A 27,043-nucleotide genomic window follows, 5' to 3' on the forward strand; every position below is an offset into this window, starting at 1 on the left:
CACGAATTCTACCACTGAACCACCAACGCTCAGTGTCTGGGCCTTCAAAAAAGACGCTTTTTTGGTGCTCTGTGCAAAAAGCGTCGACATATGCTTCCAGCTGCAAAATGCCATTCGCGGACGCTGAAGAATTTATTTCCAAGGCAGCGGGTACAAGCGATTGGGCGTTTTAAAACCACCAGGAAAAGCAAAGAGGCGCGCTTCTTTGCTTGCGCCGGAACACACCGACTGGAGGCGGACAACGTAGTCGGCAGGATTTGAACCTGCGCGGGGAGACCCCAATGGATTTCTAGTCCATCGCCTTAACCACTCGGCCACGACTACAGCAAGCCCCACCGCCGCTGCGTTCTTGCTACAATCTTACCTGGATCGCGAGGCGCCGGCGGAAGCCTATTTCAAAGTCGTTCTCCGTTTCAAAAAAACATTTCCAAAATACAAGCCTTGCAGACAGACACGCCTCAGAGGACTTAAGGGTGGCTTCATGTCTGAATGATAAAGTCTCCCCGTCCGGACATGAAAATGCCACTTTGTTACACACAAAAAAAGAATCAACAACAGAGAAATGCCCACAAGCATTTGAAAAGCCGCACCACGTCGCACTTGAAATAGCTCTTACATTAGTGGTAGACGCAGGAATCGCCTTTTTATTTACGCTCTTACCAACGCGATGGAAAGCAAAACAAAGCAAAGCAGAGCAAAACAAAACGAACAAACGAAAACCCTCATGTCCCGCACTTGCATATAACGCTGTTACGTCCCCAAGCGGTATTGTACGTCATCCTAGCACTGCACGCCGGGGCGTATGGTATATGGGAACGAGCACACGCCACGAATCGTCTCGAATCACTCCCTACAGCTGTAAGGTGCCTTGAAGCGTGCACCCCCAACGTTCTTCTTTGCTCATCTGTGAAAGGTAAACTCTTGACCAAACTCTGAACCAGCTCTAAGGAAACTAATCCGATTAGATGTTACTTTGACTCATCATTTAAGGGATCCTTGTTAATTGGAGAAATCAATGATTTCGAATGAATTCTGTATGCGTTAAAAGACAGCTATACACAGAAAACACGCAGGACACTGCTCATGATGTTTCCCGAGCCGAAACACAGTGCGTTTTTCCAAGCCATCTGACCAAGCCTGCCCACTGAAAACTGCAGGAGATCGTGCAAAGACGTTCAAGTTTGTAACTACTGCATGCACAGGAAGCAGAATAAATTCCTCTATTCAAACTGTCAAAGGTTTGCTTTGCGAACGCTGCAGGACATCGCACAATCTCTTTTGAACAGGGACAAACGATTTCTTATGGGGCGCAGTAAGTACAGACGTTTAAAAAGCTCCACTCATGCCAATCATGCAGCATGAAGAAGCGCAACCTAAAGTTTGCATTCCTAGCACTGTTGCAACCTAGCACTGTTGCATTCCCCGCATCAGTAGCTAAGAGAATATAATTTACGACTCTTGTTAATGCAGTTTCAGAAACCAGACTGAAATTTCTCAAGTATATTATTTGAATCCATTTGATGTTGGGCAACAACTATTCTTTCAAGACTTTTAGATTGAAATGGGACCTTTGAGACAGGCCTGTAGTTGTTAAGAACTTGTGGATCCAAATTTGACTTCTTAAGGAGCGGTCTAAGAACCACTACCTTAAATTGATCATGTACGACGCCTGACGCAAGCGATGCATTCATCATACTAATTATAGGTCCTGCCAGTCCTTCGAGGGAATCTTTGACTAGCTGAGTGGGGATGGGATCTAGCAAACAGGTGGTTTACTTTGTCTTACGTCTGTGTTCATGAGTCCACCATAAGAAGAAATCTGAACAGGAGTGGTGATCATGCGAGGTCACCATGGAGGAAACCACTGCTCTCCCCCCAAAAAAACCACCAATGCCCCTCTCAAGTTTGCTAAAGACCACATGGATGTTCCACAGCAACTCCTGGAACAATGTTCTGTGGACAGACGTGACAAAAGTTGAACTTGTTGGTAAATGTGCACAGCGTTATGTTTGGAGATAACAAAACACCGCATACCAACTCAAAAATCTCATCCCACCTGGGAAGCATGGCGGAGGCTGTACGGCTTGCAATCATCGAGGGACCGATGAATTCCGAGATGTATCAGGAAATTCTACAGCAGAATGTCAGGGTGTCTGCCTGTGATCTAAAACTCAAAAGACGCTGGGTCTTGCAACATGACAAAAACAAAGGAGTACATCAACAACAGAGTGGCTGAAACAGAAGAAATTCCGTATGTTGGGATGGCCAAGTAAGAGTCCTGACCCCAATCCCATTGAAGTGCTGTGGCGTGATCGGAAGCAGGCCATTCAGCGCAAGACATCCCAAAAATATACATGAACTGAAACAGTTTTGCATAGAGGAATAGGCCAAAATACCTCCTAACCGCTGCTCAGGTCTGACAAGCCGCTACAGAAAGTGGGGGTTGAGGTTTTTGTCATAAAGGAGGTTCCACTAGCTCCTTAATATAAGGGTTCACGTACTTTTTCCATCAATGACCTTGATTGTTTAAACCATTTGGTCAATAAAGAAACAGCAATGTCAAATGTTGGGTGTGTGTTCTTTGTTAAATCAGACTCTCTTTATTAATTATTATGACTTAGATAAAGATAAGATCACATGTTAGGAGCCATTCATGCAGAAATCCACATCATTCCGAAGGGCTGTTTACAAAAGTTTTTCTCCCAACTGTATGTGAGAGAAAAGCAGAGACGCTCACTGAGTAAGGTGGGGTTGCAGCTTTGCAAATCACAAGGACATTTGTACGCTCAAAAAGGGACAGGAGCACCCCAGATGGGACTCGAACCCACAATCCCTGGCTTAGGAGGCCAGTGCCTTATCCATTAGGCCACTGGGGCACACTGGGTTGGGTCGATCACGCTGATGAAGAGCCAGTTTTTTTTTTCCTTTGATTTTTCAAAGGGATCCCCAAAATTAGGGAAGTTAGGCAGCAGAAGGTTTACTGTGACCTGAGAAGGGCCGGCATCCAATCACGGTGGTACACACACACGCTCTCACTCATCTGAGCTACACGGCTACCAAGATGATCTCAGGTGCGCCGAGCTGGTACGGAACATATTGAACTGATCGACGGCGAATTGTCTCTCAGACAGGCTTTTCACCTCTAAGCTCCCTGACTGACAGTGATCAGCTAGGTAGTGAAACAGTCAGCTGCTTCTAAGCCTTAAACAGCTGCATCTCGGCGCTTCCACGGAGTGATGATTTGAAAGCCGAACATCGCCCATTGGGAAAACCTTACTATCACTAGTTTAAGAGACTCTTAAGGTCTTGTAGAGGTGCCTGTCTAATAGCATGCTCTTTGCAAGCTATAGGTGTTTAGGCTGAGGCAGAATGCCTGTTAACAAAATGTTTTTCTAAAGGGGCCTCGCACTCTTTTCCAAGCAATGGTCACCATCCCCACCGAGTGTCACAATGAAGTCATGTCCTAGGACGTCACCTGTTAGTCTCCATTTGTCTGCCACCAACACTTTAGGTTACGGGGTCACAACCGCACCCCGGAGAGCAGAGGAGCCGTTGGCGTTCTGGCAGCGCAGATTGGGCTGAAGGTGGGGCGCTTGAATCTCCCTGTTGGAGGCCGTCTGAAACTGACCCAAGCCTTTCCCTTGAATTACATCACTTGTTTCCTTTGAGCCGTTTCAGAGACTGCTCCAGAGTTTACCTTGCACAGATGCGCAAAGATTAATGATGGGGGTGCACGCTTCCAGGCGCCTTACAACTGTAGGGACTGATTAGAGACAATTCGTAGCGTGTGCTCATTTCTCTCTATTCCCCGTGTTGCAGTGGTAGGATGACATAAATTCCTGCTTCGACACGTAACGGCATTATAATCAAGTGCAGGAGCTGAGGGCTTTAGTTTTGTTTCGTTTTCCATGGCGTTCGTAAGCGCGCAAATCAAAGGCAATTCCTGCGTCTAACACGAATGTAAATGCTTTTGAAAGTGCAGTGTGGTGCTGCTTGTAAAAACCATTTGTGGTTTGTTGATGTTTTTTCTGTCTGCCAAAGTTGCATTTTGACATCCGGACTGGGGGACTTTATCATTTGAACGTGAAGCCAGCCTTAAACCATCTGAGGCGTGTCTGTCTGCCGGCACGAATCTTGTGAAAGGTATTTTTTTTTAACGGAGAGCGACTTTAAAAAGGTTTCCGCAGCCACCTCGCACTCCGTGTTAGATTATAGGAGGAGTGCGGCGGCAGCGAGCTCGCTTTTGTCGTGGCCGAGTGGTTAAGTGCGTTTGGGACTCCCCGCGCAGGTTCGGAACTCGACGACTCCGGCGTCTGCCGCACGTCGCCTTGTGCCTGCGCGGCAAAGGCAAAGTGCCGCTTCTCCTTTCCCGGTACTATAAAAACGCTAAATCGCTTGGACCCGCTGCCATGGAAAGCAGTTCTTCAGATAACCACACATTTTGCGTTCGCACCTCTGGTGCTCTACTTATGCCTTTGAAAACCTAATGAATAAAGCTGAAAGAACCGACACGATATGTAGGTGCTCGTAAAGCACGCAGTAAAGAACTGTTAACAGCAAGGGTTTCAGTGGGTTAACTGAGGAGAAGGCGTGATCGCTAATTGTTGACTTTTTATTTGGTGTTAGAAACACTCTTACTGTGCATGACGTGCAACAAATGTAGCCACAGAAATTGCATCACGCTTTCATGTATGCTATTGCAGACACCAACGTTGCCTAGATAGAAAACCGAAATAGCCGTGGGTTTGCTTGCTGGTCTGAAGGATCTCTCTTCGAATCTCTGTCATTTGTCAATGGAAGTAAAAGGCGCTGCAATCTCATACGTTCAGAATCAAACCCGCAGCTGTTGTTCGACTTTATTTCTTGACTAATTACAACTGAGTGTCGCATGAGCAGTTACATAAACTTGTCTGGTATATTTGAACACAAGTGCCGTTCTTCAATTAAAACTAACAGTACATTGTCAGGGACATTCAGTTCTATACAAACAAGAGACAGACAAGAGAATATTTCTACCGTTCATGTGGACTACGTGTTGACTTACTGATCGGAATAATTGAAAAGTTCGGGCTCATAGCCGATGCAGTGCGTGCTAATTAGAACAACAGCAACGCTGAGCTCTCAGCACCGTACTGAGCCCAGGTGTTTTTCTAAAGCTGTCAGGTGCAGTTCATTTACATGAAGGAAATCTCTTACTGGGTACGATTACAATGCAGTAAGTAGCACAGACTGCTTAGGGAGTAGCCCGATGCATTTAAAATCGACCCGAACCAGGCAGGAGTCAAACCTGCAATTTCCTGATTCGTAGTCAGAAGCGTTATCCATTGCACCACTGGCCCTGGTGTGACACTGCAGGACTGTAACCCAGTGAGATCAGCACTGCAACTAGTAAAATATTACCTCCGGTCCATTCTTTTCCAAAAGTGAGAAACATCTGTTTTCTACATTTTGTCTGTTTTAAAACCATATCTCTTTAAACCAAACCAAGAGTTTGTCTTTTGCACTGATATTCTGATTCATTTCGATTTCAAAGAAAAAAAAAACATTATCTTCCAAAGCATCATAAAATTGTCCCTTCTTCCAGACTCTACTTCTCTCTTGTAGTAGTACAGCAGACCTTTCCAGGTGAGCAGATCACAGAGTCCGAAATGAGCTTCCTCCATCAAGCAAAGTACCTGAACATGACTCTGTCTTCATAAAAGCGCCCCTGTAATAAAGAAATTAAATCCGAACTCAAGAGGGCAGTTGCCTACTGAAGTTCAAGAAGTCATCAATTTTAACCTAGCAACACATTAAAGGCTGCATCTATACAAGAACGATTCTAGAAATGCTCACCAGATTACGTTTTAAGACGGAACTGCGCCTCAGGTTCCGCCGAGATCTTAACTCGGATGGTAGGATTCAGAGTCCGGAGTGTGGACTGATGGCGCACGGAGGGTCCATATACTGTGGATCCCTCAGTGATCTTCCGCGTAGTCAAACCGCCAGCGTGTGACTCCCCTGTCACCTGTCCTCTCTCCTCTGTGCAGCGGAGCCCGATTCACGGCAAAGTGAAAAAAAATATGCCCTCAACGTGAGATTTACTCTGGAGTGAGGATAGATGTTACCTTTTTATCATTGAACAGGATGTATGTGATGTGGCGACTATGTTCAATTTTGTATCCTCTTTAAAAGATTAAGGACTGGGGTGAGCGTGATTTACCACCCTTTCAGCTAAGAACCCAACGTGCGCACCGTTTAAGCTGCATAGACTCGGTCGTTTAACTCTTCTCCATTAGCAGGGTTAAGGTTAAAGAAAAAAAACATTGCTGACTTCTTTTTTTTTGCCAGCTGCTAGCGCTGATTAGCAAGGTTTGTATTTCATGTTTTGCAAGTTGCATCTATTTTAAGAAAAACAAGTCGTGTTAAAGACAGGAAAGGAATACTTGTGTTTAATTAAGTCTAGCGGTTGTCCGCTGGGATTCAGACCCAGGGTCTCCTGTTCACTAGACAGGTGCTTTAACCAACTAAGCCACGGCTCCCCAGGAGTGCTGTCCTTTTGCAGCCACTTGGACACACCACTCAGACACATCTGCATTCGGTGTGTGCTCCGCCTGCTCGCTGAGCAAGTTGCCACCTTTACATACAATAGCAACATCGACACCAAGAGAAAGGATGACAAATGGCTTTCATCTGGAACTTTTCATGTCCAAGGAGCTCAATGTGCTTTCTGTGTACAACAGGGCGACTGAACTCCACACTGGCCACTGAACCACAGCAGTGGCTTGCTGGCTTGACATCTCCCAAGGAAAATGTTGAAATCGCACGTGGAACAGGAAAATGACTCTCAGGTGCCCATTGCTCATTTTCAGACACATTTATGCAATACTTTCACCATGCGTTGAGCAATAGGGATTAAAGATACCAGAGGTAAGGTTTAAAAGTGATTCTGAGGTGCAACACATCAGCGATACAGCTAGGCATCTGAAATGCGGGGTTTGAGAGCCCTTCAGGGAACACCGTACCCTAAAGGTACCAGAAGTCATCTGGAGCGCGCCAACTCAGTTGGGACAGCCCAGTTCTGTTGACGAGGTGGCTGATTGGTTAAGGCGATGGCTTGTTAATCCATTGTGCTCTGCATGTATGGGTTCGAATCCCACTCTCGTCGGTTTCCATGTCTGACATGTGTGCCCGTTCGACGTTGGCCCTCCTGTCGTTTGCTCCAGAACTAGAGCCATACATTTTCTAGCGGTGGCTGAACATGGTACAGTAGGCTAACATCGGTATCGAGCAGTGACAGTAACAGTATTTATGTGCCGCTGCTCCCAAGTGGCTCTGGGTTGAGACCGCGTTTTCACTTACTTGCAACGCAAACGGAGAAAGCGATTTTTGACAGTCTCTTGAGAGACTGCGCTAGGTGTTTAGGGATAGACTTTGTCAGTTCCCCCTGGGATGATGGCCTCTCAAATAGTTTGTGATTCCTCTAGACGTTTATACAGTAGAAGCCTGCTTCGTGGCTTAAATCCAAGCTAAGGAAACGAATTAGAGGTCTGATGCAGAACTGCAAATTCAATGAACGGGAACACTACAGTACATTGCACTGTATGTGTGAGGAAAGCTGCCCCCTTCTGTCCCTTGTCGACCGAACAGAGGACTGTAAAGGATACCGCTAAGAAACTTTAGGATGCTGGTTGGAATACAGCTCCAAAGAAGCCCCTTTGGGTGTTATGTCATCAAAAAGTAAGAACAGCAAATCTCCCTTTGATCAAAAGCGCAACAGAACTGTTTTCCGTGGAGCAGGTTTCAGACCCGTAGACCTGTTTTATTCGTAGGGCAGGGCGCATTCCCAAACACGAATCTCCTGTTTTAGAAATGCTTTGGGCGGCGTGAAGTGAAAATAAGAAATGGGCTCCAGATGCACATGGAAGCAATCAAGTGTTTCATCCGAGCTGTTTCAAAGACTGCTCAAAAGCTTTCCTTTCACAGAGACGCAACGATTAATGATGGGGGTGCACCCTTCAATGCGCCTTCCCAGTGGACATTGATTCGTCGAATATATGTATATTTACGGCGAAAATACGGCTATACGTATATATACGTCGCCTCGACGTATAATCAACGTCGAATTGCAACCGTAAAATCGACGACATGAATAAACGCATATATAACATCGAAAACACATCTAACACAGTGCCTGAGGCTTTTTACTGTATGTATCGTGTGTGCCGCAACTAGGAGTATACGGCACTCTGCACAGTGTACGAAGTAAATTATTTTCGCAGTAATTAATTTATTATATTTACTATATTTATTATATACGTGTAAATTAATTACTGCGAAAATAATTTACTTCGTATATTGTGCAGAGATTCTAGACGAATTGCAGACCACATTTAGACGTCTAAGGTATGCGTTTAATAGATGCAGCCATTCAAAATGCGCGGTAAAAACCCGCGGTACAGTAACCTACCCACAAGCCACCGCGGGGCACCAGAGGGTACCGCAGGGCAAGTGATTGGCTGGCCAAAATGACCGACGGGGCACTCGTGGTGCATTGGTTGGTAGTGCAAAGATTTAATCATTTAATGTCTTTACTGTGCACATTTTAATCTGCTTAGTTTTGAATATTTATATGGATTTTACCACTAAAGGGAAATTTTAGTAGCTGAGCATAAAAAGAAGAGGAGCATAACGCATCTGAAGGTCATAAACGATATTAATTTAGGAACATAAACATTACTGTATGTATGTAAACTGTACTGTGTATGGCTGGTCTTGGTAGTTTAAAGAAAAAATACACACCAGTCTTCCATTTCTCCCTAAACATTTTAAGCATGAAAGTTTTATGAAACGGTACCCAAATATGCGATTGCTGTATAGAATGAATTTTAATTTAAAAAAATTATTTAACACGAACATTAAGCTGTTTACATCTTCCGCCTGAGTACAGTCACCCGTTGCTACCCAACGCAGAATGGTGATTGGCTGACACCATCTGACACCCCTCTGATTGGAGAAAAAAGACGTGCTGGTTTGCTATACATACTGTACCAGGAAGAGGATTTCTTTCTATTCAAAACGTGTATTTTAAAAGTTTAAGAAGTAAAAACCTTACAGCGTACACAGATTTCTAAACTGATCAGGATCGTTATCTTTGTCTTATGCATAATAATGTTCACCGTTCTGTCCAGCAAATTAATAATAAACTTTATTTTATATAGCTTTTTAAACGAATAAGTAATTAGATTGCTCATAAACCTAATCACTTGCTTTTTCTTTTTATTTAGGCTCAGATTTCAACTATAGATCGTATTATTAATAACCATAATAACAACCAACCAACAAAAACAACCATATAAACATAATACCAACCAAAAACATAGATAACAACCACAATACAAAATCAAATAATCAAACCATTTTACTCTCGCAAAGTCCTACAATTATCATAATCCCGCCCCTTATGCAAAACCAAACCTTCCTCCCATCCCAGTTTATCCTGTTTATCATAAACAAAATCCACCTCAATTTTCAACATAAAGCATTACACAAAATCAATACCTCAACACTCCATACTCAACAATGATAATTCACAAACAGCCAGAACATGTAACTACACATTCCCAAACAGACATAATTTCCATAGCCCCGCCCCTTATGCAAAACCAACATCCCTACCCTGTTCTCTCTCTCCCCTGGCGGTTGTAATTGTTTTTATTTTCAAATAAATTTTAGCAAAGTCATGTATTTTAAAAATCTTAAGATTTTTATATTTTATATTTATATTTCCATGATAGGTGTCGCATTTTAAATCATTTTCGTAGTTAGAAATTATGTAACGCCCTGTTAAAAGCAAGGAAGTTTTTATGCCCGTTGAAGTAAAACAAAATGCCTGACAAAGTATGGCTTGGACAGATTCCAAGTGCTTGTACAAATGTGCTAAAGAAATTACAGTTTGAGTATACAGCTTGTCCAAAGTCATCCATTATTAATACTGTAACGCAACGGGGGCTCAGGCGGGCGCCCTTGCCGCATTAGGTCGGCCCCTGCACCGTCCGGGGCTCGAACCCGGGACTTCCGCGTCTCTCTGCAGCGACCTAGCTCCGTGAGCTAAAGAGAGATCTCACCACAGCCCAGTAGCTGTGGTCCTGCTATCACAGGGAAGGGCGGTGACGTCACCCGCTCTGGTACGCCGGCTCTTACACACACTGCTTGTCGGCCGTAGGCGTTACACTCTCCCCCGCTTAAATCGCCGTCCCCGGCGAAGGGCTATCCCACCCCACTTCTGACACCAATGTAACGCAACGGGGGCTCCGGCGGGCGCCCTTGCCGCATCTGGTCGGCCCCATCCCGACTGGAGGCTCGAACCCGGGACTTCCGCGTCTCTCTGCAGCGACCTAGCCCCGTGAGCTAAAGAGAGATCTCTCCAAAGCCCAGTAGCTGTGGTCCTGCTATCACAGGGAAGGGCGGTGACGTCACCCGCTCTGGTACGCCGGCTCTTACACACACTGCTTGTCGGCCGTAAGCGTTACACTCTCCCCCGCTTAAATCGCCGTCCCCGGCGAAGGGCTATCCCACCCCGCTTCTGACACCAATGTAACGCAACGGGGGCTCAGGCAGGCGCCCTTGCCGCATCTGGTCGGCCCCATCCCGACTGGAGGCTCGAACCCGGGACTTCCGCGTCTCTCTGCAGCGACCTAGCCCCGTGAGCTAAAGAGAGATCTCTCCACAGCCCAGTAGCTGTGGTCCTGCTATCACAGGGAAGGGCGGTGACGTCACCCGCTCTGGTACGCCGAATGTAACGCAACGGGGGCTCAGGCGGGCGCCCTTGCCGCATTAGGTCGGCCCCTGTACCGTCCGGGGCTCGAACCCGGGACTTCCGCGTCTCTCTGCAGCGACCTAGCTCCGTGAGCTAAAGAGAGATCTCTCCACAGCCCAGTAGCTGTGGTCCTGCTATCACAGGGAAGGGCGGTGACGTCACCCGCTCTGGTACGCCGGCTCTTACACACACTGCTTGTCGGCCGTAGGCGTTACAATACTATTAGTAATATCTTCAGTAAAGGCTTTGATGCATAAATATTTCTGATAAAGGTAGGTTGTGTACTTTTGTCCAACTGAGCAATCTTGCTTTCATAAAATATACCAACATTTTAATGACTGATGATTAACATGCTGTAATACACAGTTCAAAATTAAAGGCGGTTTAACAAGGCGACGCCGGATAGTTAGTCACGTGACACACGTGAACCGCGTGATACCCCGGTCGAGGTATGCCGCGAAATACCTCACCCATTTTGAATGGCTGCATCTGTATCGTGTGTGCCGCAACTAGGAGTATACGGCACTCTGCACAGTGTACGAAGTAAATTATTTTCGCAGTAATTAATTTATTATATTTACTATGTTTATTATACACGTGTAAATTAATTACTGCGAAAATAATTTACTTCGTACACTGTGCAGAGATTCTAGACGAATTGCAGACCACATTTAGACGTCTAAGGTATGCGTTTAATAGACGAATATTATACGTCTTTTGCCCACTGTGCTGCCCTCTTGATTTCGGATTTAATTTCTTTTTACAGGTGCGCTTTTATGAAGACAGAGTCATGTTCAGGTACTTTGCTTGATGGAGGAAGCTCATTTCGGACTCTGTGATCTGCTCACCTGGAAAGGTCTGCTGTACTACTACAAGAGAGAAGTAGAGTCTGGAAGAAGGGACAATTTTATGATGCTTTGGAAGATAATGTTTTTTTTTTCTTTGAAATCGAAATGAATCAGAATATCAGTGCAAAAGACAAACTCTTGGTTTGGTTTAAAGAGATATGGTTTTAAAACAGACAAAATGTAGAAAACAGGTGTTTCTCACTTTTGGAAAAGAATGGACCGGGGTAATATTTTACTAGTTGCAGTGCTGATCTCACTGGGTTACAGTCCTGCAGTGGCACGCCAGGGCCAGTGGTGCAATGGATAATGTATCTGACTATGGATTAGGAGTTTGGAGGTTCGACTCCTGCCTGGCGCTGGTTGTTTTTAAACACATCAGCCTACTCCCTAAGTAGCCTGTGCTACTTACTGCATTGTAATCGTAACCAAGTAAGAGATTTCCTTCATGTAAATGAACTGCACCTGACAGCTTTAGAAAAACACCTGGGCTCAGTACGGTGCTGAGAGCTCAAGTTGTGTATAATGTAATAATTTAAGTAGAATAGATTCTAATAATATAATGATCCAGTGTGTTGCACTACTTCACTGCTTCACTGCTCTATGCCGTCTGGAAATAAATCCTCAGACTACTTACTGCCCTGGGAATGTACCAATAAATTACAGGAGCACATCTATATATCACTGCGTTGAAGCAGGAGACACAATCACTGCAAACACATCCTAAATACAGTGTTCCAGCACCTTTGACCTCATCCAGAATGTATCATTTCTTGAAAGGAATTGCTGTCCGAATGCACATCTGAATCCCAAACAGAATCTCTAGTAAAATACGATCATTTGTGAAACAGGTAAATGTCTCAGGGGCCCATTCCTCATTCTCAAGACACATGTATGCAGTACGTACACCATGCGTTGAGCAATAGGGATTAAAGACACCACAGGTAAGGTTAGAAGACATTCTGACTATATTCTAAAATATTGGACTCATATTCTTATGATGGCAGACATGAGTCTGTGTTTAAAACCGGGGTTAATGGACATTATATGACTGTCAATTCTGTTTTGTTTTGGAGACTCTTGGCTGCCTATGTGGTACAGTGCAGCGTGAAGAAAACATTTTCCAAAACTGTGTCAGCTCAAAAGTTGTAAGAAAACCTTTCCAGCTGCTTTAACTCTCTTCATTTTTGTCATTTAATTGTCTGTCGGCACTATGTGGCAGCGTTGCATGACAACCCATCTCACCACGGAAAGGAACCTAACAGCTTTTGTAAGAGAGGAGAAAACAACCTGGCCTGTATGGAGATCGAACCCACGACCTTGGCGGTATTAGCACCACGCTCTAACCAACTGAGCTAACCAGCCTCACGACAGCAATCCTCTCTGTGCTGCAAAAAATCGAACTCAGGGAATTTCTTTTGCCCTCCTTTGAATAGAAAGCCGTGTAATTCAGTGTACGGGCTTTCTCGTGCAGTTTCATGGTTCTTGTAACCCAAATCCTACACTGGCGTGAAGTGACCCCCCATTTCACAGCATTTTTCAGCTGATTTAAAATGTACCTAAAGGAGAAGCATTATTGAAGACCATCAATTACCAAGAGCTTTTGTCAAAGGTTTTGGTGGTCATTTTTAATGACCACAGAGCGCTGTGACCTCGGTTTTACATCTCATCCAAGAGACAGCGCCCTTTTACAACACAGCGTCTCCGTCACTATGCTGGGGCATTGGGACCCGCACAGACCTCAGGTTGAGCGCCCCCCCACCGGCACCATTAACACCACTTCCAGCTGGAAACTTTGTTTTTCCCTGTAGCTCACCCTCATCCGGGTACTGACCTGGCTAACAAATGCTTTGCTTCAGTGGGTTTTCAGTTGCGAGTTGCAAGGGGATGCAAGTGATGGAGCCGCTCGCTGCAAAAGCCACTGCTTTGGCTGGGAATCGAACCAGAGCCTCCCACGTGGGAAGTGAGAATTCTACCACTGAACCACCAATGCTCAGTACCCAGGCCTTCAAAAAAGACGCTTTTTTGGTGCTCTGTTAAAAAAGCGTCGACATTACCTCTTTCAAAAGGCTTCACTTTCCTAGTCACATTCCAAGGCTCATTGAACCCGGGCTGTTTCCTCCAGCGGTATAGTATTGCAGTTAGACAGCACGATGCCTGCAAGACTATGTCACGCTCTGACGAGACTGTCAAAAATTGCTTTCACCGATTGTATTGCAAACCGGCGGAAGCGGGGTATTGGGAAAAGTTTTCAACTAGCAATAATCGCGCCTTGGCTAAACCTCACAGGCTACGATACTGCCAATGCACAAGTCTGACGGTTGCCAGGCAACCGCGGGGATCCTATGGAAATCGTTATCAATCGTCTCATGGCATGTCGTTGCTGTAACGCTTCATATTTGTCGTCTTCTTCTTCTAGCTTGAGGTTTTGAAGAATTTCATGACAGACAAGGGCTCCGTCGGGAACAAAGGGCGTTGTGAGAAAACCGTTGCTTATTTTCAGCAGCAGAAATACAACCCTTTAAATACAAGATGACAGAACAATGACGAAGGGCATGCCGGGAGGAACTCATGCACTACAGAGGAAAGGGGGCGGGCACGTACAGTTCACATTCAAGCCACAAGTACTCTTCTCGGATGTTGCACAAACAAATCCTAACGTCCTGAAAGCATTGCAGCATGTTTGTGTCCCACTTCCCGTGGCTGCAGGACGACTGACACGAACGGACAAACACAATCTGTGGCGTTTAGTGTGACATAGTCTTGCAGGCATCGTGCTGTCTCACTGCAATACTATACCGCTGGAGGAAACAGCCCGGGTTCGATGAGCCTTGGAATGTGACTAGGAAAGTGAAGCCTTTTGAAAGAGGTAAAGCACTGCACAACGGAACTGAGGGAGAATCTTACAATGATTTCGAATGAATTCTGTATGCGTTAAAAGACAGCTATACACAGAAAACATGCAGGACACTGCTCATGATGTTTCCCGAGCCGAAACACAGTGCGTTTTTCCAAGCCATCTGACAAAGCCCGCCCACTGAAAACTGCAGCAGATCGTGTAAAGACGTTCAACTTTGTAACTACTGCACGCACAGGAAGCAGAATAAATTCATCTTTTCAAACTGTCAAAGGTTTGCTTTGCGAACGCTGCAGGGCATCGCACAATCTCTTTTGAACGGGGACAAACGATTTCTTATGGGGCGCAGTAAGTACAGACGTTTAAAAAGCTCCACTCATGCCGACGATGCAGCATGAAGAAGCGCAACCTAACGTTTGACAGACAAAAGCCGGGCGCCGCTACGAGCAATATGAAATCAAACTGACAGCACACGGCGTTTCGCGCTGACTCAAAAGTGATCTCGACAGACGCTGTTCTCTGCATAACGCTGAAAGAGCTAAAGAGCGTTTCTGTTGAGACGTAACAAGCTTGTTTCTTTCTACCATGATGTTACCATGACAAAATCTGTCTTTAAACACCTTGCTCAGTCTCTGACGAGACTGTCAAAAATTGCTTTCGCCGATTGTATTGCAAACCGGCGGAAGCGGGGTATTGGGAAAAGTTTTCAACTAGCAATAATCGCGCCTCGGCTAAACCTCACAGGCTACGATACTGCCACTGCGCAAAGCTGACGGTTGCCAGGCAACCGCGGGGATCCTATGGAAATCGTTATCAATCGTCTCATGGCATGTCGTTGCTGTAACGCTTCATATTTCACAGCATATTCCCGCCCCCCAAAGAAAAGAGCGCCAATCAGAGAGGCGGAGACCGAGGACTCGCAGAGCAGACGGCCACAGTCGCCGTAATAAGAGCGATTGTGAGCGGTTTTAGTTTCTCTCTTTGACCAGCCCAGCTGCGCCCCACGCGAAGGCAGGGAAGCACAAAAATTGTATGGAACTCATTCATGTTCCTCTCCATGGAAATCTTTAGTAAAAGGCAAAAGATTTGTACGAGATGAAGAGAAACCAGAGTGCGTGGCTGGACAGCTGCAGGAGCCCAGGCCGCCTTCAAGGCCTCTGCCCTGCCGGTCGTGGTTGGCAATGCACCTGGCCTTACAAACGAGCCAGTGGGGCCCGTTCAGCTCTGGGCTCATCGCCTGCGGCTCTCGGCTTACCTGGCAGGGGAGATACCTTGATCAGCCTGTAGTTAGAGTAGTTGGATTGTTTTCTTGTTTTGTGGAAGCAGTGTTTGTTTTGCAGTTTGAGATGGCAACCTTTGGATCCCGCAAGAATGCTGTACGTTTTGAGCTTTTGGATGACCTCTTCATGGATCGTATGCAGTTCAGCAGAAAAGTGTTACAGAAGGAACGTGGCTTTGAACCTCGGCACTTGGATTTCATCTTCGCTCTCCCAGGTCAGAAAGCATTTGAGGTTGTTTTTGCTACCTATTCTCTGTTTGAACAATGTGTGGATGTGTTTGAGGCAAAAAGAGGGAAAGTTCCTGCCCTTGAGAAGATCAACTTGCAGCCTCTGACACAGAGAGAGAGGAAAACGGTGCATGTTGTTATGTTCTCGGAACTGGCAAAGACGGAGGACATTCACACCTGGCTTAAGCAGTACTGCACCGTCCACCATGGAACTGAGGTTAGAGATGTTGACGGTATAAAAACAGGAGCAAGGAAATTCGAGGTTCGCTTGCTACCGGACAATGTAAATGGAGGCTTAAGGCACCTGCCCTCTACAATCCGGCTGGGCGCCTGCAATGGCTATGTTTTTTATGTGGGACAACCAAAGGTGTGTCGGCGCTGTGGTGTTGTGGGACACCTGGCATCGTCCATACATTTCAAAATCCATACAGCTTGTGAAAGATGAAATCCATTTCTTGGTTGTCAGTGGAAAAAGATTGCCGGCTGCAAGAAGCGCAAGTGATTGTTTTCTTTGACCATAAACCTGCAAATGTAGGGAGCACAAGCGGCCGTCAGTCTCTGTGGCGCAATCGGTTAGCGCGTTCGGCTGTTAACCGAAAGGTTGGTGGTTCAAGCCCACCCAGGGACGCATGTCTCAGTTTTTCCAATGTAAACATCATCACCGCTAAAGAAGATGGCGCAGAAGGCTCCACAGTCGAAACGTTGTGCTTCTTTTCTTCTCTTTTCAGCATGGAGTAAACCTTTGCTTGATCCTTTGCAGCCTACGCATGCTGACACAGCTACCTTTCTCTTAATGCGCCTCAATCATTATTCACCAAAACCATCAGCAGAATGTGTCGCCTTTGTGGTGATGTCAGTCCTCTGCTTCACAAATGTCCTTAGTGACGGACCATTTCTTTCTGCCATTTTTCCGGAGCGGTTATTGATTGCTCCATCATTTCCCTCATACTTTCCATCCCTAGATTGAAAAAAAAAAAAACAGAAACAGGCTGACAGGACGACAATCAAATTGCAAAAACTCATCAAAGCACTCGATAGAGTATTTGAATCCACAAGTAGCTACGAGCAACTTTGTCCTGGCTTGCATGAAAGTCGGAAAATGTCAAAAAGAAAAAGATGGTGGCTTTTTCATATCTGTTCTTTTATTTTTAGTTCGTTGGCTCTTCTGTCCATTATCCTCCTGCCTGGCTCTTGACCTGTGACTGTCTGAACGCACACATTAGACTTTCAGGCGGGGGATTTGTCCTGAGCCTCTGTGAAAGACCCACCCACCCCCATAAATAACTGCTCTAGAAACACATGAATGCAAAACTAAACCACAGCTTAAAGAGGAGCTCCAACTCAGTGCCATACTAATGTAAACGAAGTAATACTAAGACATGTTCTTATGGATTTGTCTTACCTTGAGATATGTAATTGGATTTCAGGATTAACTTCCTCATTCAATGTACTGGTGATTCTTTGCCTGGTCAGTACCTGGGTGGGAGACCTCCAGCGAACAATTAAGCTTGCTGCTGGAAGTGGTGTTAAGAGACTCTTAGGATCTTCCAGAGGTGTCTGTCCAATAGCACTAGTTGCCTTAGAGCTGGCTCAAACATTGCTCAAGAGTCTACCTTTCACAGATGCGCAAAGATGAATGATGGGGGTGCACGCTTCAAGGAGCCTTCCATCTGTAGGGACCGATTAGAGACGATCCGTAGCATGTGTTCGTTTCCATATACGCCCCGTGTCTCAACGGTAGGACAGAGTCAAATACTGCCTCGACACGTAACAGCGTTATATTAAACCGCAGGACTTGAGGGCTGTTTTGTTTGAATGTTCAAGGCATTGGTAAGAGCGTAGGTCAAGGGCCATTGGTGCATCTCCTGTAACTGGAGTAAAAATGCTATTCAAAGTGCAGTGACTAAAATCGTCGTCCACATGTCTCCGTTGTTGATTGCTTTCTGTCTAAGAACGTTCTGTTTTCATGTCCGAACGGGGAGACTTTATCATTCCAACTTGAAGCCACCCTTAAGTCCTCTGAGGTGTGTGTGTGTGTGTGTGTGTGCTTGCACGTATGGCGTAAAAGGTTTCTTAAACGGAGAGCGAACTTGAAAAAAGTTGCCTCCGCTGCTGCCGCCGCCTCGCACTCCCTGTTCCATTGTAGCAAGAAGGCAGCGGCCGCGGCGCTCGCTGTACTCGTGGCCGAGTGGGTAAGGTGACGGACTTGAAATCTGTTGGGGTCTCCCCGCGCAGGTTCAAATCCTGCCGACTACGGCGTCCTTTGCATTTGGTTGCGTGCGTGCGTGTAAAAGGACCAGCGCCGTTTCGTTTTCGCTGGGACCTTTAACACTCTAAATCGCCTGGACCCGCAGCCTGTGAAATCGATTCTTCAGCACCCACGAAGGACGCTTTGCCGCTGGACACAGATAACAATGCTTTTCTGCAACGAGCTTTCCAGCTGAATTTTCTCGGCAGCTCCGTACTGAACCTGTTCTCCATTGCAACATAGCGGAGGCTCGTCACGTCTATAGCAAGGCTGTGTAGGACCGCATACGCCACAGTGACTTGTACACAGACCACATGAAAGGCAAGCAAAATACACTTTTAAAATTCCAAAGACTCACAAGGTCAGAGAAACAGCGATGACCTGAACAGATCTGTTACAGAAGTCTAGGTTGACCTTTTTAGAGCTGTAATTGCATTTTTGTTTAATAGAAGATCAAATCTACTCGCATGTACCAGCACCTTACAGTTTATTGATGTTAATTCTGTTTAAGTAATAAGATTGCTAATGATGTTGGACTTTAGCCGGTGTTTTTTAGAACAAATTGCTTACACTTCTGTAAGGAATACGCAGTACGTGCCTTTGTCAGTCATTGCTCACCATACCTGTAACTTTCTTATCTAACTCACTTCCTCAAATGGTGAAGGTCCACAAACATAAATGAAAAAAAAAACCCTTGTTGTAGATGAGGTGCACAAAAAAGCAGCCCCTGATAGTGTATAACACATTTATACTATTGCAGAGACACATGTAACATATATATATATAATGTATATATATGAAACAGAAATAGAAACAGAAACAGGAATCGCTTACTCACCTGGAGAATCTCTGTAGGAATATCTAGCATTTATCAATGGAAATAAAAGCTGCTTTAATACAGTGCATGTTCAAACTCAAACCCTCAGCTGCTGTTCTTGTTTGTTTTGGGACAAATTGCAACTGAGCATCGCATGAGCCGTTACGTACCCTTATCTGTTAGGGAATTTCAAGGGAGGAGTTAGGTCAGAATGGGTAGGCTGCAAAACAACAAGTAAAGATTTATTCCAAGATGAAACGTTGTGGCGGTTTTCTTATCTTTTCAGCATGGACTAAACATTTACGTTTTCCTTATATGCTATATATGTATATATTAGCACCAATGTCGTTCTTAAAAACTAACATGAAATTGTCAGGGACATTCAGCTATATACAAAGACGAGACAGACAAAGTAATAATTCTGTATTAACGTGGCCTACATATTGACGCAATGATCGAACTATCTGACATGTTCTGATTCAGATCCCCTGCAGTTCATGCCAATTAGAACAATAGCAATGCTGAGTCCTCCCCACCCTACTGAGCACAAATTCAGCTGCTCTCCAGTTCTTTTCTGCATGTTTTTTCATTGCAATTGAGCTCGGAGCTGGAGATGATCTCCATACAGTTCTGTGTTCACCAGCCCGCACTTGCGTGCTAATTTACGGGTTGTGGCAAATGCTTTTCTATAGTTCATATACATGACGGCAACCTGTTACCGAGGAACCTAAGAGGTTTAAAAGCCTCGCGAGCCAGGCAGGACTCGAACTTACAATCTTCTGATCCAAAGTCAGAAGCGTTATCCATTACGCCACTGGCCCATAGAACACGTGCTTGCACTCCACCACAGAGAGCTCTACACTGCTACTAGTAGTACACTTCCCCATCTAAATTTTCACAGCAAGAAACTTGTGTTTCCTACTATTTTTATCAGGTTTAAAATATCATCTCCTTAAAACAGAAAAAGTGTTGATGTGTCGTGCTGAAATTCCGATTGATTTTGAATTCAAAGAAAAAAGGTTTTCTTCCAAAACACCATGAAATTGTCACATCTTGCAGACAATAGGTGTATTCCATGTTGAAAAGAGAAGAAAGAAAACCATGGAGCCTTTTACAGGTGTGAGGCTTCTTCAGGTGTGAGAAGACCTCACAGTCGAAACGCTGTGTTTCCGTTTTTCTCTTTTCAGCATGCAATAAACCTATTACTTGTTCCTTTGCAGCCGAGGCATGCTGACGTAGGTACCCAGCTGAACATCTTGCAGACTCTACAGTACTTCTCTCCTGTAGAAGTAAAGCAGGGCTTGCTGGGTGAGCTTTTGCTCCGGTAAATTAGGTCACGTGTCATGTTAAATCACTTCTTCTAAACACAACATTTGCTGGTGCTAGCTTTCCCCATGAAAAGAGACATTTCCCTTACAGTACATGACATATCGTTTTTATTCTATCAATAAGTATAGAAATTAAACAAAAGAAAAAATGGTGTCGCCAAAGAATGCACAGCTCTGTCGCCTTGGGGAGGTGTCAAGGGCATTGAGCTCCTTGGACATGAAAAGTGCCCGATAAATGCCATTTCTCATCATTTCTCTTGGCGTCAGTTCTGCTATTAAATGGGACGGAGGCAACGGGCTCAGAGAGCAGGTTAAGTGCACACCGAACGCAGATGTGTCCAAGTGTCTGTAAAAGCGCGGTGCTCCGCTGGCGCTGTTCCCTAGTGGCTTAAAATGCCTGCCTGGTAAGCAGGCGATCCTGGGTCTGAATACCAGCGGTGCCTCTCTCCGTGTCTTGTTGTGCCGAATGTCTCATTTCAGACAAACATGTACAGCTTGGTTCAGTTTAATGCAAGAATTCATTTCCTTTCTGGAATAACTTGTTTTTGAAGAAATCCATACAGCTTGTGAAAGATGAAATCCATTTCTTGGTTGTCAGTGGAAAAAGATTGCCGGCTGCAAGAAGCGCAAGTGATTATTTTCTTTGACCATAAACCTGCAAATGTAGGGAGCACAAGCGGCCGTCAGTCTCTGTGGCGCAATCGGTTAGCGCGTTCGGCTGTTAACCGAAAGGTTGGTGGTTCAAGCCCACCCAGGGACGCATGTCTCCGTTTTTCCAATGTAAACATCATCACCGCTAAAGAAGATGGCGCAGAAGGCTCCACAGTCGAAACGTTGTGCTTCTTTTCTTCTCTTTTCAGCATGGAGTAAACCTTTGCTTGATCCTTTGCAGCCTACGCATGCTGACACAGCTACCTTTCTCTTAACGCGCCTCAATCATTATTCACCAAAACCATCAGCAGAATGTGTCGCCTTTGTGGTGATGTCAGTCCTCTGCTTCACAAATGTCCTTAGTGACGGACCATTTCTTTCTGCCATTTTTCCGGAGCGGTTATTGATTGCTCCATCATTTCCCTCATACTTTCCATCCCTAGATTGAAAAAAAAAAAACAGAAACAGGCTGACAGGACGACAATCAAATTGCAAAAACTCATCAAAGCACTCGATAGAGTATTTGAATCCACAAGTAGCTACAAGCAACTTTGTCCTGGCTTGCGTGAAAGTCGGAAAATGTCAAAAAGAAAAAGATGGTGGCTTTTTCATATCTGTTCTTTTATTTTTAGTTCGTTGGCTCTTCTGTCCATTGTCCTCCTGCCTGGCTCTTGACCTGTGACTCTCTGAACGCACACATTAGACTTTCAGGCGGGGGATTTGTCCTGAGCCTCTGTGAAAGACCCACCCACCCCCATAAATAACTGCTCTAGAAACACATGAATGCAAAACTAAACCACAGCTTAAAGAGGAGCTTGTCATGACCGCCAGGCAGTTAAGACCAACTCTTAAGCAATCTAAACAGCACCAGCAGCGGGTGATTATTAACAAACGCCGCCGCACAAGTTAACCCACCTGCACACACTCCACCGTGCGGTACGCAGTGCTATTTTTACCATCTTTACCTGCTTCCCGCTGGTATTGAGTCTACTCCTTGAGAGCTCTACCTGGCGTTTCTGCCTTTTCGACTTTGGACCTCGCCTCTCACCTCGGACTGTTTGCCACCAGTGTTCTCCCTGGATTACGACTTACCTTACGCCTCTTGACCACGAAACAAAGCAAAGCAGAGCAAAACAAAATGAACAAACGAAAACCCTCACGTCCCGCACTTGCATATAACGCCGTTACGTGCCCAAGCGGTATTGTACGTCATCCTAGCACTGCACCCCGGGGCGTACGGTATATGGGAACGAGCACACGCCACGAATCGTCTCGAATCACTCCCTACAGCTATAAGGCACCTTGAAGCATGCACCCCCAACATTCTTCTTTGCGCATCTGTGAAAGGTAAACTCTTGAGCAAACTCTGAACCAGCTCTAAGGAAACTAATCCGATTAGACGTTACTTTGACTAATCTTTTAAGGGACCCTTGTTAATTGGAGAAATCAATGATTTCGAATGAATTCTGTATGCGATAAAAGACAGCTATACACAGAAAACATGCAGGACACTTCTCATGATGTTTCCCGAGCCGAAACACAGTGCGTTTTTCCAAGCCATCTGACAAAGCCCGCCCACTGAAAACTGCAGCAAATCGTGTAAAGACGTTCAACTTTGTAATTACTGCACGCACAGGAAGCAGAATAAATTCCTCTTTTCAAACTGTCAAAGGTTTGCTTTGCGAACACTGCAGGACATCGCACAATCTCTTTTGAACGGGGACAAACGATTTCTTATGGGGCACAGTAAGTACAGACGTTTAAAAAGGTCCACTCATGCCGACGATGCAGCATGAAGAAGCGCAACCTAACGTTTGCATTCCTAGCAAATTCCTTTTATTTTTTGATAAATAAAGACAGTCTTGTTTAACAAACAACACACACAACATTTTACATTGTGAATTCAATTCAAATCAATGTATTTCTATATAGCGCCTTTCACAACAAGGTTGTCCCAAGGCACTTAACAATGCAAGTTGTTAAGAGCCTTGTGTTTAATATGCCGCCTAGGTTACGTGCTGTCTCTTTGAGGCAAATGTTTAAATCCTCTGAGTTAAGTGCTGAAGTTATAGTAGTCCTATCAGTATTGTTGCCTCCGATCAACAGATCCTCATTTTTCTCAGAGTTGAGTAACAAAAAGTTTTCACACATCCAAGTATTTCCTTCCTTAATGCATTTAACTAAACTGATAATAGAAGAGTTGTCGTTTGGTGTAAACAAAATGTTTATTTGAGTGTCATCAGCATATGAATGAAAGTTCATATTATTTTTTCATATTATCCTACCTAGCAGCAGCATGTTGAGAGAGAGAGCAATATTGGTCCCAGCACTGATCTTCTGGTACCCCAAATTGAACTGGTGACATTGATGAAGCAGTACAATTATTAGATATTTGAACATAATGAAAACGATGAGTAAAATGTGAAGTAAACCACTGAAGGACGGTTCCAGATAAGCCAACCTCAAACTCAAGCCTGTGTAACAAAACAGAGAGGTCAACCATGTCAAAGGCAGCTCTAAGATCTAGAAGCACAAGCACTGTTGCATTCCCCGCATCAGTAGCTAAGAGAATATCATTTACGACTCTTGTTAATGCAGTTTCAGAAACCAGACTGAAATTTCTCAAGTATATTATTTGAATCCAGATACGATTGACGTTGGGCAACAACTATTCTCCCAAGACTTTTAGATTGAAATGGGACCTTTGAGACAGGCCTGTAGTTGTTAAGAACTTGTGGATCCAAATTTGACTTCTTAAGGAGTGGTCTAACAACCGCTACCTTAAATTGATCAGGTACAACGCCTGACGCAAGCGATGCATTCATCATACTAATTATAGGTCCTGCCAGTCCTTCGAGGGAATCTTTGACTAGCTGAGTGGGGATGGGATCTAGCGAACAGGTGGTTGACTTTGTCTTACGTCTGTGTTCATGAGTCCACCATAAGAAGAAATCTGAACAGGAGTGGTGATCATGCGAGGTCACCATGGAGGAAACCACTGCTCTCCCCCCCAAAAAAACCACCACTGCCCCTCTCAAGTTTGCTAAAGACCACATGGATGTTCCACAGCAACTCCTGGAACAATGTTCTGTGGACAGACGTGACAAAAGTTGAACTTGTTGGTAAATGTGCACAGCGTTATGTTTGGAGATAACAAAACACTGCATACCAACTCCAAAACCTCATCCCACCTGGGAAGGATGGCGGAGGCTGTACGGCTTGCAATCATCGAGGGACCGATGAATTCCAAGATGTATCAGGAAAATCTACAGCAGAATGTCAGGGTGTCTGCCTGTGATCTAAAACTCGAAAGACGCTGGGTCATGCAGCATGACAAAAACAAAGGAGTACATCAACAACAGAGTGGCTGAAACAAAAGAAATTCCGTATTTTGGGATGGCCAAGTAAGAGTCCTGACCCCAATCCCATTGAAGTGCTGTGGCGTGATCTGAAGCAGGCCGTTCAGTGCAAGACATCCCAAAAATATACATGAACTGAAACAGTTTTTCATAGAGGAATAGGCCAAAATACCTCCTAACCGCTGCTCAGGTCTGACCAGCCGCTACAGAAAGTGGGGGTTGAGGTTTTTGTCATAAAGGAGGTTCCACTAGCTCCTTAATATAAGGGTTCACGTACTTTTTCCATCAATGACCTTGATTTTTTAAACCATTTGGTCAATAAAGAAACAGCAATGTCAAATGTTGGGCGTGTGTTGTTTGTTAAATCAGACTCTCTTTATTAATTATTATGACTTAGATAAAGATAAGATCACATGTTAGGAGCCATTCATGCAGAAATCCACATCATTCCGAAGGGCTGTTTACAAAAGTTTTTCTCCCAACTGTATGTGAGAGAAAAGCAGAGACGCTCACTGAGTAAGGTGGGGTTGCAGCTTTGCAAATCACAAGGACATTTGTACGCTCAAAATGGGACAGGAGCACCCCAGATGGGACTCAAACCCACAAACCCTGGCTTAGGAAGCCAGTGCCTTATCCATTAGGCCACTGGGGCACACTGGGTTGGGTCGATCATGCTGATGAAGAGCCAGTTTTTTTTTCCTTTGCTTTTACAAAGGGATCCCCAAAATTAGGAAAGTTAGGCAGCAGAAGGTTTACTGTGACCTGAGAAGGACCGGCATCCAATCACGGTGGTACACACAGACATGTTCTCACTCATCTGAGCTACACGGCTACCAAGATGATCTCAGGTGCGCCGAGCTGGTACGGAACATATTGAACTGAACAACGGCGAATTGTCTCTCAGACAGGCTTTTCACCTCTGAGCTCCCTGACTGACAGTAATCAGCTAGCTAGTGAAACAGTCAGCTGCTTCTAAGCCTTAAACAGCTGCATCTCGGCGCTTCCACAGACAGATGATTTGAAAGCCAAACATCGCCCATTGGGAACACCTTACTATCACTAGTTTAAGAGACTCTTAAGGTCTTGCAGAGGTGCCTGTCTAATAGCATGCGCTTTGCAAGCTATAGGTGTTTAGGCTGAGGCAGAATGCCTGTTAACAAAATGTTTTTCTAAAGGGGCCTCGCACTCTTTTCCAAGCAATGGTCACCATCCCCACCGAGTGTCACAATGTAGTCATGTCCTAGGACATCACCTGTTAGTCTCCATTTGTCTGCCACCAACACTTTAGGTTACAGGGTCACAACCGCACCCCAGAGACCAGAGGAGCCGTTGGCGTTCTGGCGGCGCAGATTGGGCTGAAGGTGGGGCGCTTGAATCTCGCTGTTGGAGGCCGTCTGAAACTGACCCAAGCCTTTCCCTTGAATTAAATGTAAATAAGAAATGAACCCCAGATGCACATGGAATCAATCACGTGTTTCCTTTGAGCCGTTTCAGAGACTGCTCCAGAGTTTACCTTGCACAGATGCGCAAAGATTAATGATGGGGGTGCACGCTTCCAGGCGTCTTACAACTGTAGGGACTGTTTAGAGACAATTCGTAGATTGTGCTCATTTCCCTCTATTCCCCGTGTTGCAGTGGTAGGATGACGTAAATTCCTGCTTCGACACGTAACGGCATTATAATCAAGTGCAGGAGCTGAGGGCTTTAGTTTTGTTTCGTTTTCCATGGCGTTCGTAAGCGCGCAAATCAAAGGCAATTCCTGCGTCTAACACGAATGTAAATGCTTTTGAAAGTGCAGTGTGGTGCAGCTTGTAAAATCCTTTTCCACATTTGTGGTTTGTTGCTGTTTTTTCTGTCTGCCAAAGTTGCATTTTGACATCCGGACTGGGGGACTTTATCATTTGAACGTGAAGCCAGCCTTAAACCCTCTGAGGCGTGTCTGTCTGCCGGCACGAATCTTGTGAAAGGTTTTTTTTTTTAACGGAGAGCGACTTTAAAAAGGTTTCCGCAGCCACCTCGCACTCCGTGTTAGATTATAGGAGTCATCTTACCTGCGGTACGTGTCTGTACCGCTCACTTTGAATGGCTGCATCTGTAGCTGATCACTGTCAGTCAGGGAGCTCAGAGGTGAAAAGCCTGTCTGAGAGACAATTCGCTGTCGATCAGTTCAATATGTTCCGTACCAGCTCGGCACACCTGAGATAATCTTGGTAGCTGTGTAGCTCAGATGAGTGAGAGCGTGTGTGTGTATCACCGTGATTGGATGCCGGTCCTTCTCAGGTCACAGTAAACCTTCTGCTGCCTAACTTCCCTAATTTTGGGGATCCCTTTGAAAAAGCAAAGGAAAACTAAACTGGCTCTTCATCAGCGTGATCAACATCCACCCAGTGTGCCCCAGTGGCCTAATGGCTAAGACACTGGCCTCCTAAGCCAGGGATTGTGGGTTCAAGTCCCATCTGGGGTGCTCCTGTCCCATTTTGAGTGTACAAATGTCCTTGTGATTTGCAAAGCTACAACCCCACCTTACTCAGTGAGCGTCTCTGCTTTTCTCTCACATACAGTTGGGAGAAATAATTTTGTAAACAGCCCTTCGGAATGATGTGGATTTCTGCATGAATGGCTCCTAACATGTG

The 27,043-nt window shown here is 45.2% G+C and overlaps 11 non-coding genes across 11 annotated transcripts; 4 read left to right on the plus strand and 7 right to left on the minus strand.

The window, feature by feature from the left end:
• Positions 1-242: 242 nt before the first annotated feature.
• On the minus strand, positions 243-324 carry trnas-aga (transfer RNA serine (anticodon AGA)). Its single transcript has one exon. It is a non-coding gene; the product is annotated as a tRNA-Ser (tRNA).
• Positions 325-2,803: 2,479 nt separating this feature from the next.
• On the minus strand, positions 2,804-2,876 carry trnar-ccu (transfer RNA arginine (anticodon CCU)). Its single transcript has one exon. It is a non-coding gene; the product is annotated as a tRNA-Arg (tRNA).
• A 10,941-nt stretch (positions 2,877-13,817) lies between these two features.
• On the minus strand, positions 13,818-13,959 carry LOC148630884 (U4 spliceosomal RNA). Its single transcript, XR_015934992.1, has one exon. It is a non-coding gene; the product is annotated as a U4 spliceosomal RNA (small nuclear RNA).
• A 1,170-nt stretch (positions 13,960-15,129) lies between these two features.
• Positions 15,130-15,271, minus strand: LOC148630885 (U4 spliceosomal RNA). Its single transcript, XR_015934985.1, has one exon. It is a non-coding gene; the product is annotated as a U4 spliceosomal RNA (small nuclear RNA).
• A 227-nt stretch (positions 15,272-15,498) lies between these two features.
• On the minus strand, positions 15,499-15,615 carry LOC148630886 (U5 spliceosomal RNA). The gene has a single exon (XR_015934976.1). It is a non-coding gene; the product is annotated as a U5 spliceosomal RNA (small nuclear RNA).
• A 946-nt stretch (positions 15,616-16,561) lies between these two features.
• trnan-guu (transfer RNA asparagine (anticodon GUU)) lies at positions 16,562-16,635 on the plus strand. The gene has a single exon. It is a non-coding gene; the product is annotated as a tRNA-Asn (tRNA).
• A 1,546-nt stretch (positions 16,636-18,181) lies between these two features.
• trnas-uga (transfer RNA serine (anticodon UGA)) lies at positions 18,182-18,263 on the plus strand. The gene has a single exon. It is a non-coding gene; the product is annotated as a tRNA-Ser (tRNA).
• A 1,557-nt stretch (positions 18,264-19,820) lies between these two features.
• On the minus strand, positions 19,821-19,893 carry trnaq-uug (transfer RNA glutamine (anticodon UUG)). The gene has a single exon. It is a non-coding gene; the product is annotated as a tRNA-Gln (tRNA).
• A 1,193-nt stretch (positions 19,894-21,086) lies between these two features.
• On the plus strand, positions 21,087-21,160 carry trnan-guu (transfer RNA asparagine (anticodon GUU)). Its single transcript has one exon. It is a non-coding gene; the product is annotated as a tRNA-Asn (tRNA).
• A 3,829-nt stretch (positions 21,161-24,989) lies between these two features.
• Positions 24,990-25,062, minus strand: trnar-ccu (transfer RNA arginine (anticodon CCU)). The gene has a single exon. It is a non-coding gene; the product is annotated as a tRNA-Arg (tRNA).
• A 1,739-nt stretch (positions 25,063-26,801) lies between these two features.
• On the plus strand, positions 26,802-26,874 carry trnar-ccu (transfer RNA arginine (anticodon CCU)). Its single transcript has one exon. It is a non-coding gene; the product is annotated as a tRNA-Arg (tRNA).
• Positions 26,875-27,043: the final 169 nt, after the last annotated feature.

The sequence above is a fragment of the Lepisosteus platostomus genome, unplaced genomic scaffold (assembly GCF_059453375.1).
Source record: "Lepisosteus platostomus isolate fLepPlt1 unplaced genomic scaffold, fLepPlt1.hap1 Scaffold_86_H1, whole genome shotgun sequence".
In the NCBI taxonomy this organism is placed as follows: Eukaryota; Metazoa; Chordata; class Actinopteri; order Semionotiformes; family Lepisosteidae; genus Lepisosteus; species Lepisosteus platostomus.